This window comes from Marmota flaviventris, chromosome 11, assembly GCF_047511675.1.
Source record: "Marmota flaviventris isolate mMarFla1 chromosome 11, mMarFla1.hap1, whole genome shotgun sequence".
In the NCBI taxonomy this organism is placed as follows: domain Eukaryota; kingdom Metazoa; phylum Chordata; class Mammalia; order Rodentia; family Sciuridae; genus Marmota; species Marmota flaviventris.
The window spans coordinates 32545308-32566070 of NC_092508.1; the positions used below are offsets into that span (position 1 = coordinate 32545308).

Sequence of the window (20763 nt, forward strand, 5' to 3'; positions counted from 1 at the left end):
TTGAATTGGACTAGGTATTTGTAAAACTTGAACTTGATCAAGCTATATTCCTGATTATCCACAAAATCAACAAGCAGAAAAGATAAATAAGACATGTTCATTTGTTCAAAAAAAAAAGAAAGAAAAACACTTATTTTTTTCAAGTATGAAAATGACAAATACATAAAGAAAGAAAAAATTCCCAATAGGCCAATCTCCACAAACACTTTTGTATTTATTTCCAGAAAGCTGTCTTACATTTATACACTTTCATTTTATATTTCCAGGGCAATAAATAAGCTCTTCCTAAATTGCTTAGAGCCCAAGTGGCCGAGGCTAGCCTTGAACTTGGGATCCTCTTGCCTCAGCCTCCTGAGTTGCTGGGAGTACAGGCATGCACCACTTCATCCAGCTCACATCACTATTTTAATAAAATATATGCTATGTTTTTTTAATTTCTTTTTTCCGGTGGTGATGCTGGGGATTGAACCCAGGGCCTTGTCCATGCTAGGCAAACACTCTACCAACTGAGCTATATCCCCAGACCTCAAATTTGTTCTTCTTAGATATACGTGACCGTAGGGTGTATTTTGACATACATAGAGTATAACTTATTCTAATTGGGATCCCATTCTTATGGTTATACATGATGTGGATTTTCATTGGCATTCATATGTGAACATAGGAAAGTTACATCTGATTTATTCTACTGTCTTTCCTATTCCCCATCTCTTCCCTTCATTCCCCTTTGTCTAACCCAATGAACTTCGATTTTCCCCCCAACCTCCACTGTGTGTTAGCAGCCATATATCAGAACATTTGGCCTTTCGTTTTTTGGGGGATAGGCTTATTTGGCTTAGCTTGATAGTCTCCAGTTCCATCTATCTACCAGCAAATCCCATAATCTCATTTTTCTTTATGGCTGAGAAATATTCCACTATGTATATAAACCACATTTTCTTTATCTATTTATCTGTTGAAGGGCACTTAGGTTGGTTTCATAGCTTTCCTACTGTCAACTGAGCTGCTATAAACATTGATATAGCTACATTACTGCAGTATGCTGATTTTAAGTCCTCTGGATAACTAGATCAAACAGTGGTTCCATTCCAAGTTTCTGGGGAATCTCTATACTGCTTTCCAGAGTGGTTGAACCAATCTGCAGTTTCACTAGCAAAGTATTTTTAATTTGCATATCTCTAGTTAATAAGAGACGGTGAACATTTTTTTCATATATTTGTTGACTGTTCAAATCTCTTCTGTGAAGTGCCTGTGTTCAGTTCCTGTGCCCATTTATTGACTGGGTTATTTCTTTTTTTGGTGGTAAGTTTTTTGAGTTTCTTATATATCTAAAGTGCAGATATATGCCATTTTATTGGATGGATACACCATAATTTAATCCCATAATGATGGACACTTTCAATGACATACAACTATCTCTGAAAAAATTCTAGATATCAGATTGCTGTACCCAAGGTGACACATAAATTAAAATTTTAAGTATTCCCAAAGAGTCATACACATATAATTATGTAATATGTACTCTTTTGTGTCCCGGCTTCTTTCACTGAGTATAATGCCTGTAACAATCATCTTTGTTGCACATATCAACAGTTCATTTCTTTTTATTGCTGAGGAATCTTCCACTGTGTTACAGTTTGGATTTGAGGTGTCTCCCAAAAGCTCCTGTGTTAGTGCAAGAATTTTCAGAGGTGAAATGACTGAACTGAGAGATCTGTAACCTAATCAGCCCATTTCCATTTGAATGGACTGAGTGGTAACTATAATAACACCTGAAGACTTAATAATACTCTACTGAATAACCCATGGATAGTAGAAGAAATCAGGGATGAAGTAAAAAAAAAAAAAAAACACACACACACACACACACTTAGAGGTAAATGATATCAGCAACACAACAAAAATCTCTGGGACACTATTTATGAAGGCAGTTTTAAGAGGAAAAGTTCATTGCACTAAGCACAGTCTTCAAAAGAATGTAAAGTCACCAAATAATATCCTAATGTTATATCTCAAAACCCTAGAAAGAGATGAACAAATCAACACAAAAAGCAGTAGAAGAGCCAGAAATCAACGAAATTTTAAAAATCGATAAAACAGAAAGTTAGTTCATACTTTTTGTGTCCTAAGAAATCTTTGGAGTAGATCCCTGGATCAAGATTTGTTCCTGTTTTCTTCTAGAAGTTTCTCAAATTCAGCCTTCACATTTAGATCTCTGATCCATTTGAACTTCCTTTTTGTGTAGAGTTTGAGGAAAGAGTTAAGGGTTATCCCTCTTGATAATGGATATTCATTTGTTCCAGAACGATTTGTTGAAAATACAATTTTTTAATACTTGATTGAAGTTTATTTAGCTCACAGTTTGAAGGCTAGGAAGTCCAAGAATATGACACTAACATCTGGCAAGGGCCTTCTTACTGTGCAACATACAGCAAAAGGTGGAGGAGGAACGGCAAGAAAACATACATGAGAGAAAGCAGGAATGGGGACTTCCCACTCCCTGGATAATGACATTATAGTTCATTCCCGATGGGAGAGTCTGCATGATCCAATCATCCCTTATTAATCCCCATTTTACAACAGTATTAAATAGAATATGAAGTTTCCAGTATGTAAACATGGAAAGTTATGTATTATCCCAATACATTTATGTAATATCATAAGCACAGCACATATATTTATGAAATATATATCATAAACGTATATATATGTATATATGTTAGTATTCATGTGGTTACATTCAAACCACAGCAAGTATATGATAGTATAAAACATTCATTGCGGAAAGAACAGTCTATTCAATAAATGGTTCTGGGAGACTGGATATTCATATGCACGAGAATAAAATTAGACGCCTATCTCTCACTATGCACAAAAAAACCTTAAAATAGTTCAAAGACTAAATGCAAAATTCCAAACTACGGAACAGCTAGAAGAAAACATTTCAAGACATTGTTATAAGCAAATAGATTTTGGATTAGACCCCCAATTCACTGACCTATCTTTGACACCTTCATTGAAGTATGTAGACTATTTCTGGATATTCTATTCTGTTCTATTGATCTGTATCTCTGTCCAGGCAGTATAGTATAAGTTCATCAACTTTATTATCATTCAATATTGTTTTGGTCTTTGCAGTTTCATATAAACTTTAGGACTGCAATAAGAATTGTCATCCTTGATTCGTTACTGATCTTATGAAGAAATATACTGGATATTGGCTTATATTATATACTTATATATGGTATAATCAAGCAACTTATTACTTTAACATAAAAAGATATTCAATTTTACCAAATACTTTTTCTGTAGAAATTGAAATATCATGTGGCTTTCCTTCTTTGTTCTTAAATAACAATGAAATAACTCATTGTCAGTAGTAGTCATAGTCTAAAAAGTCACATGAACACTGCATTTGCAAATACCAAACCATCAGTTCTAGGGGAAATATACTGTTATATTCCTGTGGGCCTCTAATCACAACATTTTCCTCAACCACTCAATAACCTCGTGCAATGCATTTTTCTGCTTAAAAATGTTGGCACTTAAAAAAAAATGTTAGCACTTTAACAATATCCTTAGGGGCCATCTTAATAACACAATCATTAACAAAAAGCAAAAAAACAGTCACACTAAATAGACTGAAAAGGACATTTGTTTATAGTATGAAAGGTAAAAGAAAGCAGAGTTCTATGTTTGATCTTAGCTAGAACATGCATGTTGAAACATGCTCAAATTTCCATTGCACATGCATGTCCACAAATGACTACAAACACACCACAGTGTTGACTTTGCAGTTAACAAATAAATCTTAGCTAATAGGTAAGTCTGCAAATACAGAATCTACAAATAGTAAGGATTGACTGTATATTGAATTTTTACTTATCAAACTTGCATACTTAACATAAACTCTGGATTTGACTTAATAATATTTTGTTTAAAAGATTTGTGTTTGTAATCATGAAGGATACTGATCTGCAGTTTTCTTACAGTGTCACTATGTAGCTTTGTTACTAGAATACTATTACCTCCTAAAATGAGTTGGGATATTATCTCTTACATTTTCTGGAAGGACTTATGGGCATTAGTATTATTTCTTTCTTCAAAGTTTGACAGAATCCGCTATTAAAATCATCTGGTCTGGAGTTTTCTTGATGGGAAGGTTTTTTAAAAGTATCAATTTAATTCTTCTACTAGATACAATGACATTTGTTTCTATTTCTTCTTCTGTCAGTTTTGATAACCTCTTTTAAAAAAAAATTTTAATTGTAGATGGACACAATGACTTTATTTCTTTATGGGGTACTGAGGATGGAACACAAGTGCCTCACAAGTGCTAGACAAGCACTCTACCCCTGTGCCACAACTTCAGTCCTTGAATAGCCTCTTTTAAGGAATTTGTCTAGTTCATTTGGGTTGGTGTATTTACTGGAATAAAGTTGTCCACAATGTTCCTTTATTATATTCTTAACTTTTGTAGGACCTGTAGTAACATCTATTTTTTCATTCTTGGCATGATAATTTGTATCCTTTCCCACTTCACCAATCTAAATAAAGATTTATCAATCAATTTTTTTGGGGGGTAGGCGGTTCTGGGGATTGAACTCAGGGGTACTCGACCACCACGCCACATCCTCAGCCCTATTTTACATTTTTTTTATTTAGAGACAAGGTCTCACTGAGTTATCTATTGCCTTCCTTTTGCTGATGCTGGCTTTGAACTCACATTCCTCCAGCTTCAGCCTTCTGAGCCACTGGGATTACCGGCCTGCACCACTGTGCATAGCTTAGCAATTAATTTTTTTTTTTTTTAAAGAGAGAGAGAGAGAGAGAAAGAGAGAATTTTAATATTTATTTTTTAATTTTCGGCGGACACAACATCTTTATTTGTATGTGGTGCTGAGGATCGAACCCAGGCCGCACGCATGGCAGGCGAGTGCGCTACCGCTTGAGCCACATCCCCAGCCCTTAGCAATTAATTTTTTTCTTTTTTTATACCTTTACTTATTTATTTTTATGTGGTGCTGAGGACCTCACATGTGCCAGGCAAGTGTTCTACCACTGAGCTACAACCCCAGCTCTTATAAATAAACTATATCCTTTCAAAGAACCAACTTATGGGGCTGGGGTTGTGGCTCAAGGGGTGGAGCTCTCGCCTATCATGCATGAGGCACTGGGTTCGATCGATCCTCAGCACCACATAAAAATAAAATAAAAAGGTACTGTGTCCACCTACAACTAAAAAATAAATGTTTTTTTTAAAAAAGAACCAACTTATGATTTCACAGATTTTAATTATATAATACTTTTCTAATTCACTGATAGCTATCTTTATTATTTCCTTTCTTCTATTTACTTTGAATTTAATTTGTTCTTTTTCTAGCTTCTTAGAAGTGAGATTATTACTCTAGGTCTTTCTTTCAAACTATTTTAAATATAAAATATTTATATTATATTGAATAATATAAATTATTAAAGGAACATTTATGATTGTCCCTCTAAACATGGTTTAATTGTATCCCCCCATATTTGTGCTGTGTTTTCATTACTATTTAGTTCCATATATTTTGTCAGTTTTTTCTTTGCCCATGGATTATCCAGATTTTTTTTCCAATTTCTAAATATTGAGGAGATTGCCCTATGCATCTTTTTTTTAATATTTTATTTTTTAGTTTTAGGTAGACACAATATCTTAATTTTTATTTTTATGTGGTGCTGAGAAACGAACCCAGTGCTTCACGCATGCCAGGCGAGCACGCTACCACTTGAGCCACATCCCCAGCCCCAACCCATGCATCTTTCTATTACTGATTTCTTATTTAATCTTGTTGTGGTCAAAGAATATATTCCAAATGATTTCATTCCTTTCAGTAATACTAGATTTCATTATGAAAGTCTTTGCTCAGCATATGGCTTATCTTGGTGAATGTTTCATGTGCAGTTGAAAAGAATGTATAGCGTTCTTGGTTGCCCTATAAATGAAAATTAGGTTGTATTTGTTGACAATGTTGCTAAGTCTTCTAAATCCCAAGTGATTTTCTGTCTACTAATACTAGGAAATAAATGTTGAACTCTGACTTCATGGATTTTAAAACTCTGCAACTAATTTGAATTAATTTGTTTTTGATGAACTCATCCTATTATCATTAGGAAATTCTGTTGAATCAGCTTTCTATTACTGTAACAAATACTTGACATAAATCAACTTAAAATGAGGAGAGGTTTACTCTGGCTCACAGTTTTGGAGGTTTCAGTCCATGACTGGTTGGCCCCATTATTTTAGGCCTGTGGCAGCACAGTGTATCATAGTAGGAGCAGGTGGTAGTGGAGGGCTGTTCACCTCATTACTGAGGTGCACATGAAAAACAGGACAGGGTCCCATAAGCCCCTCCATAGGCATGCTATTTATTGACCTAAAATCTCCCATTAGGCTCCACCTTCTAAAGGCTCTATCACTTCCCAATACCACTACCCCAGGATCAGGCTTTTAACAACACACAGGCTTTTGGGGGACATTCCACATCTAAACTATAGCATAAATGTTCCTCTTTTTTTTCCTTGGTAATATTACTTATTCTGTAGTCAACATTTTTTCTTTTGTTTTGTTTTTTGTTTTTTTTTTGGGGGGGGGGGCAGCAGAGGGGGCAGTGCTGGGGATCCAACCCTTGGCCTCATTCATACTAGGGAAGCTATAACCCTAGACCTACTTTAACTAGTAATCACTGTTCCAGCTTTCAAATATTCAATTTTGTATAATGCACCTTTTTCCATCTTCATATTTTCAAACTGTTTCTTTCTTTTAAAGTGTACACAGTTGGATCTTGGTTTTGGTTACACCCAGTCTGGCAATCTCTATTTTAATTGAAATGTTTAAACCAATTAATATTACATTATCATACCAATCTACCATCTTGTTATTTATTTCTTATCTGTCCTATCTATTCTGTTCTTTTTTCCTCTTTTCCATCATAATTTTTGCCTGCTTAATAATCTACTAACCCATTAGACATATTTCTTTTATTTTTTACCTTACTGCCCTGAGGATTTTTAATATACATCTTTTAACTTATCACAGTGTACCTTCAAATAAAATAATATCACTTTACATATAACACAGACCCTTACGACTGCATATTTCCCTTGCTGTTTCTTATCCTTTGTGGAATGACTGTCACGGGCTTATGCACACATTAAAATTCATAATATTTTATTACCATTTTGCTTTAATGCAATTATCTTTTAAAGAAATCACATGATAACTAAAAAATTCTCTTAATCATTTGCTATTTCTTGCACTGTTTATTTCTTTGTAAGCTAAGTTCCCACCTGATAACATTTTCCTTCCCCATGAAGAACTACCTTTAAAATTTCTTATAGCGCAGGCTTCTCTCAGATTTTGTTATGTATAAAAAAAGTAGCCCTCACCTGGGCATGGTAGTGCATACCTGTAATCCCAGGTACCCAGGAGGCTGAGAAAGGAGGATTGAAATTTCAAGACCATCCTGGGTAACTTTAGTGAAACCCTATCTCAAATGAAAAATAAGTGGCTGGGACTGTAGCTCAGTGGCAGGCGGAATGCCTATCATGTGAGAGGCAGTGGGTTTGATCCTGAGCACCACATAAAAATAAACAAAACTAAAGGCATTCTGTCCATACACAACTACAAAAACATTTTTTTAAAAAAATGAAGAGTTAAAAAAAGGCTGGGGATATAGTTAAGTGCTACAGTGCCCCTGGGTTCTATTTCTAGTAACTAATGTGCATGCTCATACACAAACAAACACACACACACACACACACACACACACACACACACACACCCCAATCCTCATTTTGTAGGATATTTTTGCCAGGTATAAAATTCTATAGGGTTTGGGTTTGCAGGTTTATTTTTACCTTCCAACAGATGACATTCCATTTTGTTCTGCCTTCTGCTATTTCTCACAAAAAAAATCTGTCATCTTTTTTGCAGGGAGAGGGGGTTTCAAATTGGTCATCTTTTTTTCGGGGGGGGGGGGTTCATTTGTACATAAAATGCCCTTTGGGGGAGGGTTTGGGTTGTAGCTCAGTGATAGAGCACTTGTCTGGCACATGTGAGACACTGGGTTCCATCCTCAGCACCACATAAAAATAAATAGCTAAGGCCAGGCACGGTGGTGCACGCCTGTAATCTCAGTGGCTTGGGAGGCTGAGACACAAGGATCACAAGTTCAAAGCCAGCCTCAGCAACTTAGTGAGGCACCAAGCAACTCATCTGGACCCTATCTCAAAATAAAATACAAAATAGGGCTGAGGATGTGGCTCAGTGGTTGAGTGCCCCTGAGTTCAATCTCAGGTTCCACTGCCCCCCGGCAAAATAAATAAGTAGATAAATAAAATAAAGGTATTGGGTCCATCTACAACTAAAAAAAGAAAAAAGGAAAGTCCCTTTCATCTACCTTTTTTAGAATCTTCCCTAGCACTAGTTTTTTGCTATTTGATTATGAAGTGTTTTGGTATGGTCTTCTCTTTATTCTGCCCGCCTGGGATTAACTGACTTCTTGAATCAATTAAGTTTATAAACCAATTTTTATAAAGCTGTGAAAATGTTTAGCCTTTAAAAAAAAAAACTATATTTCTGCCTCCTTCTGAGAGTACAATCACATTTGTGTTGTCCCATGGATCACAGAGTTTCTGTTCATTCTTTCTTTTAGTATTTCTTCTGGGTTTAATTTTTAAGTAGTTTCTATTGCTATGCCTTCAAGTTCACTGATCTTTTTCATCCGATAAAAATTGCTGTTATCTACTATTAACCCTAATTAGTCAATTTTTTATTTCAACTCTATTTCTCATCTTTAGAAATTCCAATGTTTTAATATTTTATTTCTACCTTGAATTAAATTATTTTCCTTTAAGTTTTTTTTTTTTTTTTTTTGCATGTATTGTCTGTTTTAAAGTATGCCTGCTAACTTCATCGTGTGTTGTTCTTTCTTTCTTTTTTGAGACAGGGTCTTGCTATGTAGCCCAGGCTGGTCTCAATTCCCATCTTAGCCTTCAGCTGGGATTACACTGTAAACCACTATATCCAGCTAATCTCCTGTTACTTCTTAGACTGTCTCTAATGACTTAGTTTTTTCCTCATTGTAGTTTACATTTTTTTGCTTCTAGTAAATTATTTTACTGAATACTGGATGCTGTTATTATATTTTGAAGTATGTGGATTTTGTTATCTTCCTTTAATGATTGTTGGGCATTGTTCTGAAAGTCAGTTATAAAATCTGTAGATCAGCTTGATCTTTGAAGTTGGTTTTAAGCTTATTTAAGACAGTCCTTTTTCTAAGTTAATTTAATTCTACTGCTGAGAGACAATGATATAGACTTTTGGAGTCTCTACTGGATAATGAAAATATTACCCTACCTGGTCAGTATGCGAACAACTCCCCGACTTTGAGCTCCTCAGCTATTCCTTGTCCAGCTTTTTGGATTTTTACAGTATACAGAGTCTATATACTCCTTTAGCAAAGGCTAAAGGAAACCCCTATGTAGATTTCTAGAGCTCTTGATCTACACAACTCGCTCTTCTATGAAACTTCTAGCCACTACAACTGCTAATCTCTATCTCATCAATTCAACCACACCCATTATGCTCTAACTGAGATCCACCTTATATGGTCTGAAATGTGTATTCTGGCAGAAATAAGAGCAATCATAGAGTTTCTATGCTTTCCTTTTCTCAGGAATCACATAACCCACAAGTGCCTATTGTCCAAATCTAAAAACAGTTGTATCTTTTGTTCAATTTTCTTATTGTTTACTGTAAAAAGGATTATTTCCCCATCATGGCCAGAAAGAGAATTCTCACTATGTTCAAGAAATCATAATTTAAAGCTGGATGCAGTGGCACATGCCTGTAATCTTAGCACCTGGGGAGGCAGGAGGATCCCAAGTGCAAAGCCAGCCTGAGCAACGTAGCAGGGCCCTAAGCAACTCAGTGAGACACTGTGTCTAAATAAAATACAAACAAGAGCTGGGGATGTGGTTTAATGGTTAAGTGGTCCTGAGTTCAATCACTGGTACCAAAAAAGAAAAGAAAATCATAATTTAAACTCAATTATTGATTCCTGACTTATCATCGAGAACTAAAAACAAATCTTTTGCTGAGTTGTTATACTCATGGTACCATTTTCTATGCATTAAGGACTACATAATGAAGATAAAAATGAAATAATTAAATAGAACTAACTATAAACAATATTTATTAGGCATTGTGCTAATTGTTTTCTACACATCACTTCATTAAAACCTCACAACAGGGCTGAGGATATAGCTCAGTTAGCAGAATGCTTGCCTCACATGCCCAAGGCCTTGGATTCTAATCCCCAGCACCACAAAAAAAAAAAAAAACAAACAAACACAATAATTCATCAATTCAACAAATATTAAGCACCTACTATCAGTGCAGATTCTTCTATAATATAGTCTTGAGCACAAAAGTAAACATATAGGGCCTTTAAGACTTTATATTCTATCATAGATCATTCTACATTCCAGATGAAGAAAGTAAGTTAAGTAGTCTGTCGCACAATTTATAAGAGGCCGAGCCATGGCTTGAGTGTAAATCTCTTTAAAACTAAATTTGAGCAACATCTAAACCACTATATTGAAAGGTCACTCACAGACTAGTGAGAAATGCAGATAATTAAGTACATATAACACAATATGCTAAATACTATAAGAGTGATATGCACTGTTGGAAAAGGATTCACAAGGCACCTCCTGCATTTTACTATAAGCATCAAGAAGATATCCAGTAATACGTTTAACACTGTGTTTGGAAATTTTCTTAGTACTTCATCTACTTAATTAGCACATTTCCTACTCCATGCTACTGAAGGCAAATGTTGCTAAGCTTTCTGCATCCACATTAAAAAGGATCTCCCTTACTCCAGTTTCAGCAATATGCTTCTCATTTCTTTTTGAGTCCCTGCCCACAACTTCCTCAAAGTCTAGAATCATACTAAGTCTGTATAAGGAAATTTCTCTAACATGACTGACAAAATCCTTCAACCTCTACCCATTCTCAAGGCCACCCCCACATTTCTACATAATTGTTAAGGCAACACCACCCCCTTGCAGGTACCAAAATCTGTAATAGTTAACTACTGTTCCATAACAAAGTACCCCAAAACTTGGTGGCTCAAAACAATGAACATGTGTTATCCTACAGATTTTTGGGACCAGAAATTCAAATACAATTTGATTAGAAGCCTCTGACTCAGGGTCTATCACAAGGACACAAACAACACATCAACAGCTGGGGCTGCAGTTGCCAAGGCTCAAGTGGAAGAGGATCTGCTTCCAAGCTCATTCATATATGGGCAGACCTTAGGTTCTTGCTAATTGTTCTTGTCCAGAGACATCAGTTCTTAGCTACCAGGGCCTCTCTATAGGATGAGAGGCAATTGAGAAAAGAATAGCACGAAAACAAGACAATCTTTTTGGTAACCTCATGTCAGAACAATCCATCATTTTTTCCATAATCTTTTTGTTAGATATGGATAACTAAGCCCCACTAAGGGGAGGGTAATATACAAAGGCACAAACACATAAATGCCAGGAGATGGGACCAATTGAAAACCATTTCAGAGGCTGCCTAACACCTAACACAAGTTAGTGTAAGGTGCTAGAGACCATAAATGAGGGGTACTCAAGAGGGGAAGAAATGCGTAAAAGAGCAAGCAGAAATTTTATGCAAGTTGACCCAATTCTTAAATATGGGAATTTGACAGTAATAGAGCAGGAACAGGCATGCCTAAAGAAGAAAAGAGAAATGGTGAAATATAGGGGCTGGGGTTATGGCTCAGTGGTAGAGTGCTCGTCTAGCACATGTGAGGCACTGAGTTCAAGCCTCAGCACCACATACAATCAATCAATCAATCAATCAATCAATAAAATAAAGGTCTTGCATCCAATTATAACTAAAACAACTTTTAAAAAAAGAAATGGTGAACTATAGATCTAGAAATTATATGTACTTTTATAATGGCTAAAACAAAAGGACTAAACAATGTGACCGAAGAAGGTCTTAAACGCTACGTTAAGGATTTGGCTTCTATCCTGAAGGCAATAAGAGAAACGACAATCAGATTTGCATTTTAGAAGAAACTTCTAGATAGCAGTAAGATGGAGAAGAAACAGAAGACTGTCAAGTGGCTACTGCAATAAACCAAGTGAATATGGCAATCAGAATCAAGAAAGATGTGTTTCAGAACAACTCAAGGGATCAGTAGTACTGGGTCCTCTTGGGGTGCCTGTGTGCTATGCCCATCCTGAAGGGAGGGGAAACAGAGTGCAGCAGAGGTTATACAGTGTGGAATTTAAAATCACACTGTCCTGGTTCAAATCCCACTACATCAATTATATTGTCACCTAGTTAAGTTCTTTAATGGTTCTGAACTTCTCTTACCATATGAGTAAAATAAATAGGGTTGCCAGGATTAATGAAAAAGTGAAATATAGAGCCAAAATAAAAATGTATCTTATATCACTATATTCCCAGTTTCAGGCTTTGGCAACTAGGAGATAATTAGTTCAGCCTCAAGTCTACTAACGTTGATACAGAAGATCAAATTAAAACTTAATGGATAGTTTTAAATGTTAGTATATATAAGAGTGTGTCTAGAGTTCTGTGATAGGAGAAATTTAGAAGTAATCATGTATAGATAGGTTAAAAAAATGGGCACACAGAAGATAAAGCATAAGAAAAAAAATAAATACTGAATGGAAACTAAGAAACAAGAACATTTCAGGAACCGACAAAGAGAGAGACTGCACTGGACTTTCATAAGGGTTAAAGAGAAAAAAAATATATGAAACACCTAGCATGTAGGACATTGTATTCTGTTTCAAGATTCATTTCAACTGGGTCAAGTCATTAGGCAGAAACCACTTTGACTAACAGTCTGAAGCACGAAAAGGAAGTAATATGTTAAGACAATTCTTTCAAGAAGGTTCCCTATAAAGAGAAAAATCAAGTAAAAGCTGTAAGAAATAGGATAGAAGGAATGACTAGGCTTTAATTCATCACTCTAGAGAAGGCATGAGAAATTTTTCTTCACTAAAATCCAAAGCAAACAATAAGAGGAAATGCTTTATGGTGAAGAAAGAACTTAACCCTCTAGCATATACATCAGCCAACTATAACCAAAGTTCATACTACTATAGTTTATAAGTGTACCATAGTTCCTTTCTGGGTTCCCATTATACTCTTTCACTTCTCTTTCAAAGAATTAAAAAAAAAGACTAAAATAAACAGATCCATTTTCAATCAATAAACATATGTTAACCTCTACAAAGAATGCTGGTAAAAAAAAATACAAAAAAATAAACAGAATTTAAGTCTCATATTTCAAAAAATACATTGGGATCTTAATGACAATCAGTGCACTTACCATGCTATACTTGTTAACACTCATACCATTAACTTGAACTTCCTCTCCCCCTTGTATAAGACATTTATTTAGAAAGGCCTTATATGTCCAGACGTGAGCTATAAGCAATTCTGAACCTAATTTCAGGTTTCATCACTTCATGCTCTAACAACTCCACCAACCTAGTCTGTCTTCAGCTTCTCCTCCTTTCCTTTTACTCTACACTCTGCCACATCTGTTCAAGTTACTAACTTTCCTGAAAGGTTTTCAATGACTCTGCAGTATGCACTGAATAAAATCTGTAATTTTTTTAATATTTATTTTTTAGTTGTAGTTGGACACAATACCTTTATTTTATTTACTTATTTTTATGTGGTGCTGAGGATCGAACCCAGGTCCTCATGCTGCTAGGTGAGCACTCTACCACTGAGCCACAACTCCAGTCCAAAATCTGTAATTTTTTAAAGATATATTTTCACTTTTATTAATTTTAATTGACAAAAACTATGTGTATGGTATACAATATGATGGGTTTTTGTTGATTTTATTTTATTAAATGCATGACAGTGGAATGCATTACAATTCTTATTACAGATATAGAACACAATTTTTCATATCTTTGTATATACAGTATGTTCACGCCAATTCATGTCTTTATACAAGTAATTTTTTTGCATTACAATTCAATATTATGTTTTGAAACATATATACATACATTGTAGAATAGCTAAATCAAGCTAATTAACATATGAATTACCTCAAATATTTAGCATTTTAAAAAAAATCAGGGCTGGGGATGTGGCTCAAGCGGTAGCGCGCTCGCCTGGCATGCGCGGGGCACTGGGTTCAATCCTCAGCACCATATAAAAATAAAATAAAGATGTTGTGTCTACCGAAAACTAAAACAAAACAAAAAATCAATAATCTTAATCAAGCACTTGAAACTCCTCCAAATTTGCCCCAGCTATATTTCCAACTTTATTTCCTAGTACTACTAGAAAGAAGCAGAATATTGTGGTAAAAACAGAGACCCTATGTATGGCCAGATTGTCTGGATTAAAAACTTTGACCTGTTATTTCTCTGTCCTCTAAGTTTCTTTATCTCTAAAATGGGGACATTATAATACTCCTTTTAAGACTTATGAAGAAGAAAAAAAAAAGACGTGAAGATTAGAATTAAAATAAGAATTTTCCTTGGTACAGCAAACATACTTAAAAATAATTTCATATATTAATCTTCATATATACCTCCCTATCTTCTTCTTCTGCCACTTACTTCTTATGCATTCAAATAATTATAATACACATGTATGGAATATAATTTCAGTAAAATGAGTGAGGTTCCAAGTAAGTTATATACAACAATAAATTACAGGTTGAATAGTCCTGCTGTCAGGCTCAGAGAGAAGACTATTGGAATGTTTTTGTTGCACTTGTTCATTCTCTCATTTACAATAAGGCATACAGTAATAGATTTATTTTATTATTAACACTTTTTATCTTGCAAATAAAAATTCTGTCAGCAGTTAAAAATAAAGTTATATATCACAAAAAGTTAAACATAATCCCACTCACCCGAGGGACCTCTGTATGTAAAAAAACTCTCTTAAGTTTAACAATAAAAATGTGTATAACTTTGTATACAGTATGCTATCACTTTACTAAATTTGTCAAGTTTATGAAGTAAATATGTATGATGTGATATATGTATGCATATATACACATTCACTCCACACAAATGTGAGTGCTATAGTTGGTCATTTGGGGGTGTGCCCTCAAAGGGGATCATGGAACACAATTCTCTTCCTCTCTCTTACTTCCTGCCACATACTCCCCAACTATTGCCATCTGGCAGCCCCACCAGAGGCCTAAAAGCAATAGGTCTTCCTGATCACGAACAGTAACCTCAAACTATGAAACAAAATAACTTTTTCTCTTTATACATTAATTATCTCAGGTACCTTGTTAAAGTAATGGAAAGCTGATTAACACCGTGTGTATATGTTAATGTTTGTACCACTACATAAAAATTCTGCAAGAATATTGTGAAACTACTGATAGAAGATATGAAAAAGAATATTAACTTTCATTTTAGGACTGGTTATAGCTCAGTGGTTGAGCACTTGCCTTGCATGCATGAGGCACTGGGTTCAATCCTCAGCACCACATAAAAAAATAAATAAAACAAAGATATTGTGTCCATCTACAACTAAAAAAAATGTTTAAAAAAAAAAAACCTTTTAGGCTGGGATTGTGGCTCCGTGGTAGAGCGCTCACCTAGCACATACGAGGTCCTGGGTTTGATCCTCAGCACCACATAGAAATAAAGGTATTGTGTCCAACTACAACTAAAAAATAAATACTAAAAAAAAAAAAACTTTCATTTTAAAGGCTTCTAAAGGGCTTGTGAAATAGAAAGTGTCAACAAGTTGAGACCTATAGAATGAACAATGAATTAGTTAGGGTGGGAGCTTTTCCAGCCCAGGAAAAAGACTATATAAATGGCCTGAGACAGAAAAGGGCACTTTGGCTAAATAAATAAATATATGATCAGTGTGATCATGCCACATAGATAGAGGGAAGATATATGGTTAGATGAAAAAGCCTCACAGTTTCTATATCAAAAAGTCATAATACTGTAGTCCTCTGAGTCTGACCCATATGGCAAAGATATCTTTTCCTTTCATTTCATCCCTGATGAAAGCTGATCTACTGTTACTGAACTCATCTTCTCTCTCATGGTAGCCTGTAAGATCCTTAAGAAAGAATCTCCTTTGTCATAATACTGACGTGTACAGAAGTCAGCAAACCCATGGATCACCTAGCTAAGAATGGTTATTCACATTTCTAAAATGCTTGAAAAAGTAGAATACTTTGTGTGTGCTATCAGCTTTCCATCTTTGTGACCAAAATACCTGAGAAGGACAACTTAGAAGAGGAAAAATTAATTTGGGGCTGATGATTTCAGAGGTTCAGTCTATGGCCAGTTTACTCAATTGCTCTGGGCTCCAGGTGAAGCACAACATTATGGTAAAGGAAAGCTGCTTAGTTCATAGCAACCAAGAGAGATGCAGAGAGATAAAGAATGTGGAGTCAGGGACAAGATATAATCCAAGAACACACCCTCAGTGACCTACTTCCTCCAGCCATGGCCAACCTGCTTACAGTTAACACCTAGTTGTTTATTCAAGTTATTAATCCATTAAGTGGATTAATCCATTGATGAGGTTACAGCTCTCATAATCTAATCTTTTCACCTCTGAACACTACTACACTAGAAATCATGTTTCCAATACATGAGATTTTTAAGGGAACCTATATCCAAACCATAACATTGTGACATAAGAGAATTACAGGGAATCCAAAATTCAGTGTCTGTAAGGAAAGTTTTATTAGAAAACAGCCATATTCATTTATTTACATATTGTCTATAGATGCCTTCTTGCTACAACTAACAGGAGACGATAAATTATTACTGAGCTGTATTAGTCACCATTCCAAAATATTTACTATATGGCCCTTTATAGAAAAGGTTTGCTTCCTAGTATGAAGTCTAATGGCATCATGTCCCTGAGTTTTTCTTCATGGTTTTTCTATCGCTCCAGTGATCTGGAAGTTGACTGACAGCAGGGGAATATCTTTTTCCAAAACAGTACGCTTAGTATTACAATTTCCTATTTAGGATTTAAAAATATCTATTATTTTTATAGCACTCTCTAGTATAGAAACCAAAACAATACTAAAATCCTTTGTAACACAATTATAATAAACCTTTTCTGTTTTGAAGACAACAAGATTTTGTTATGTTTTGTTTTTATTTTCTGGTTGCATTATATATTTATTTTAGAATAAATAATTCACTTACTTGGAACAAAACTGAAAGTGTATGATCTCAATCTCATGCCTGTCTTCCTGCTCCCACTACCCCTTCCTAAAGGAATCTGAAGTTAGCAACTTCTTGTGTATCCTTCAAGAGATATTTTTTATTTATATCTTCATAGGAGGTACTAGTAAATGTTTATGAACCAGCTTGCTGGAAAAATAAAAACAAAATCATCCTAATTTTTTTTAATCTATTGATTTCCATGGTATAAGTACTCACATCATGACTGATTTCATAAAACCAATAAAAGTCACCAGTCCAGAACTTGGGAAGAGATGTACACAATTGATCATCACAAGCAGTGCGCACTGGCTTTAGTATACCAGCTTTATATTTATGTGAGCATATGCATAAATAATAAATATATACATGTGGATGCATTTAACATATGAAATGTACTATATGTGTATATATTTTTATTCAAATAATACATACCACACATACCTTTGTACATACTGTAGGTATACTGTGCACCTATGTATTCTACATTTTTCCTTTTTTAATTTGACAAATCTTAGATCATTCCATATTAGTAGATATAGTACGGCCTTGTTTTTAATTGCAACAAGATTTCATTTAAATGTAAAATTTGACTTTGAGTTACATAAAGAAGAGACATAAAAATACCTGGTACTGAGTGAGGCCTCATATTAACAGAGCCTTCTTTACTGTCTGGTTTTTCCTACTTTGGACTCATTGGTTCAGCTGAAACTACAGAGGATTTTCACTTACACAGGACAAAAGTAAGGTGGTACCACTTCCTCAGCACTGCATGTTTGAAAATGCGAATAAGTACACAAAAGCACTGTATCTAAATTCCCATATGATGAGACTTTTATTTTTTAAAAAAGTTTAGACTGGATTTAAGAACATATTATCATCAATGGAATTGTCAAAATTTTATATGAAATAGCAATTTTAATCATTTAGAAAAATTAGCCATTGGAAATCCTTTCAAAACCTTACACACCAGTGCTGCCAAAAACAGTTAAAGGGGAAATTAAGAAACTCCACTGCATTTCTTTATTAGCTGTTTGGCATTAATGACTTTGATAAAAATAATAAACCTCAATTTTGTGAATAACTGATTGTTCTATATTTTACACTGCTTGTGATTTATCAATAAAATTTCACTTATTTTGAGGATATACTGTATCTTTCATCATATATAGCTCAATCTATCAATGCCCCCACCCACATCCATTCACAGCCACTGTAGACAGCACCTGCAGTTTCTATAGACAGTTCCGTAGACAACGTCTCAGCATTTGTCTCTCTCTGTCTGACAGCTCTCTCTAGCTGAAGGGGTAATCGTAGCTTGGGGAAAGCACAAATGCCCTAGAGTTAACACTCCCAGAAACTTCAACCAATGAAGGAGAGGAGGTAGCAGATAATTCTCCTGACTGAGACAATTCTATTTAAGGTATATTCCCTATCATCTATCAGAAGGTGCTAAGTGGGACTAAAGTTCAGTTAGCCACTGTGGTATACTACTTATTAATGCTTCCTATAGGTTTTCAACCCTTCCCTCTTTCCTACTTCTCTAACATCCTTTCCTAGGATCATTCCTTAAATGAATTATCATTATTATTTTTTTTGGGGGGGTGGGTACTGAGGATTGAACTCAGGGGCACTCAACCACTGAGCCACATCCCCAGCCCTATTCTGTATTTTATTTAGAGACAGGGTCTCACTGAGGTGCTTAGCACCTCCCTTTTGCTGAGGCTGGCTTTGAACTCTCGATTCTCCTGCCTTAGCCTCCCAAGCCTCTGATATTACAGGCGTGCACCCAGCTTAAATGAATTGACACCAATGGTTCTTGCCTCTGAGTCTTATTTTGGTAGAATCCAAACTGAAACACCATGTAGCACTGATTTTCAAAACTATGTCTTTAGACTCTACAACTATATAACTCTTCTGTCAATATGGCCAATTACATGGGACACAATATGCTAAACCATTAAGTTATCTGTCTGGCTCTTTGGACATCCAACCGAAAGATCACAACAATCCTAGATTTAGAACTTGAAACTAAGAAAAAGACCAATACTTTCAAACTTTCAAAATTAGTAAACCTTGGCATATTTGGCAAATTTATTTGAAGCTTTAAATATAAGAAATCAAACTTCAAAATGCAAACAATATGGAATAGCTACTACATTTGCCTGCCCCCATATACTCACTCCTCTAGGTCCCCCACATCTTTTGGTAACCCTAGTCCCTGAACAGGGAGTACAACATGACTAGGCTAAGTTAATAACAATACTTCATCCTTCTGGGTACAGTAACTGATTCTGAAACAGGCATACAATCTAACACAGTCTTTTGCTGGAAACTTTCTAGCTAGAATTGGTATAGCAGCTACCCTCCTGCCTTGTGGGTTCTTACAGATGAAAACAAGTCTGGGATTGTCTGTGGTCCTGTTCCCAGGTATATAAAGAAAGTCCCTGCATTAAGAAGTATGCTCCTTGGGCTGGAGTTGTAGCTCAGTAGTAGAGTGCTTGCCTCGGATGCATGAGGCCCTGGTTCGGTCCCCAGCACCACATAAAAAAATAAAAATAAAGATATTGTGCCCATCTATAACTAATTTTTTTTAACTTTAGAATATGCTCCTTGAGGAGCTACTTTTAGAGTATGCTCCTTGTCTTATTTCATCATTTTCCCTCAACAACTAAAGTAGTGTCTAGCACATGTCAACTAAAATAGTACTTCAATAAATACTTGTTAATCGAGACAACAGGTCAGAAAGAAGCTGACAGACAGACCCGTATGAAAGATTTTATTAAAAGTACTGAATCCATTCTATTCTTGTGGCCACATCTATCCATGTTCTTCGGTATTAACAGAGATTTCTTCATTCTACTTAGTTTAAGCTGGGTTGGCATTATGAAACAGAAGTCTAGAAAAATATCACGTTAACCAAAGGAAAAATCCAACAAACTGGATAAAGCAATTTGCTTTAACATTGCTTCATTTTTAAAATATATTTTTTTAATTGTAGATAGACACAATATCTTTATTTTGTTATTTTGTTTATTTATTTTTACATGGTGCTAAGGATGGAAGCCAGTGCCTCACACATGCTAGGCAAGCCCTATACCACTGAACCACAACTCCAGCCCATCTTGCTTCATTTTTGATAAATAAAGTACTCAGATAAAGTACTCAGATACAGATCTTCAAAAAAGGGAAAACAAGTATGTTTTATGAAAGATGATTAAGGAAATACTTTCATAACACATACCTGAAAACCTCCCATTTGAAACAATATGAAGAACATTTTTTCTTAGTTATGTTCCATATTTGTCAAAGTACCTCCAATGACAGTTTTTGCTGCTGCTGTTTTGTTTGTTTTTATAATTCAAGTTTGATCAGTTAACAAAGTAACTTCCAGAAAAATCATCTGGAAATTTTAAGGAGAAAACATCTTCTGGTTTACCCCCCAAAATAAGCAAACTTTATCCTCTCTTG

General features: G+C 35.1%; 1 protein-coding gene and 1 non-coding gene across 3 annotated transcripts in view; both read right to left on the bottom strand.

Annotated features, from left to right (window-relative positions):
• The window catches only part of Fam117b (family with sequence similarity 117 member B), a 91284-nt gene that overhangs the window by 42403 nt on the left and 28118 nt on the right, over positions 1–20763 (bottom strand). The window lies entirely within an intron of this gene.
• Trnaa-agc (transfer RNA alanine (anticodon AGC)) lies at positions 449–521 on the bottom strand. The gene has a single exon. It is a non-coding gene; the product is annotated as a tRNA-Ala (tRNA).